The sequence below is a fragment of the Nasonia vitripennis genome (assembly GCF_009193385.2).
Source record: "Nasonia vitripennis strain AsymCx chromosome 1 unlocalized genomic scaffold, Nvit_psr_1.1 chr1_random0006, whole genome shotgun sequence".
NCBI lineage: Eukaryota > Metazoa > Arthropoda > Insecta > Hymenoptera > Pteromalidae > Nasonia > Nasonia vitripennis.
Window position 1 is genome coordinate 389610 of NW_022279593.1, and position 391 is coordinate 390000.

Here is a 391-nt window from a genome sequence, read left to right on the forward strand (position 1 = left end):
GTTATTTGCTGTTGTACGATAATTTATGATACATTTATGATACTATAGATGTCTTTAAAAGGAATTGGAAATTATTCTAATTCTAAAAGTCAATTAAATGATAACCATATCCTTGAATTGAACAACATTTCAAAATTTTACTTGATTTTTGATATGCAATTTACAGTTAATTTTCAGAGGTTGTCTAATATTAAACCTATTGATAGACATAAAGAATATATTCAAATACTTTTTTCTAGTTCAAGTACAAGTACACTCGATTTGTTTGTAGTACAAAGACAATTTAATACGAATTTTTGATAGTTTTAACAAAAAATGTCTTGATGATGATCATAAAATTTGTATTTATGGACTGTTTCCAAATAAAGACGATTCACGCATATTTTTTGAA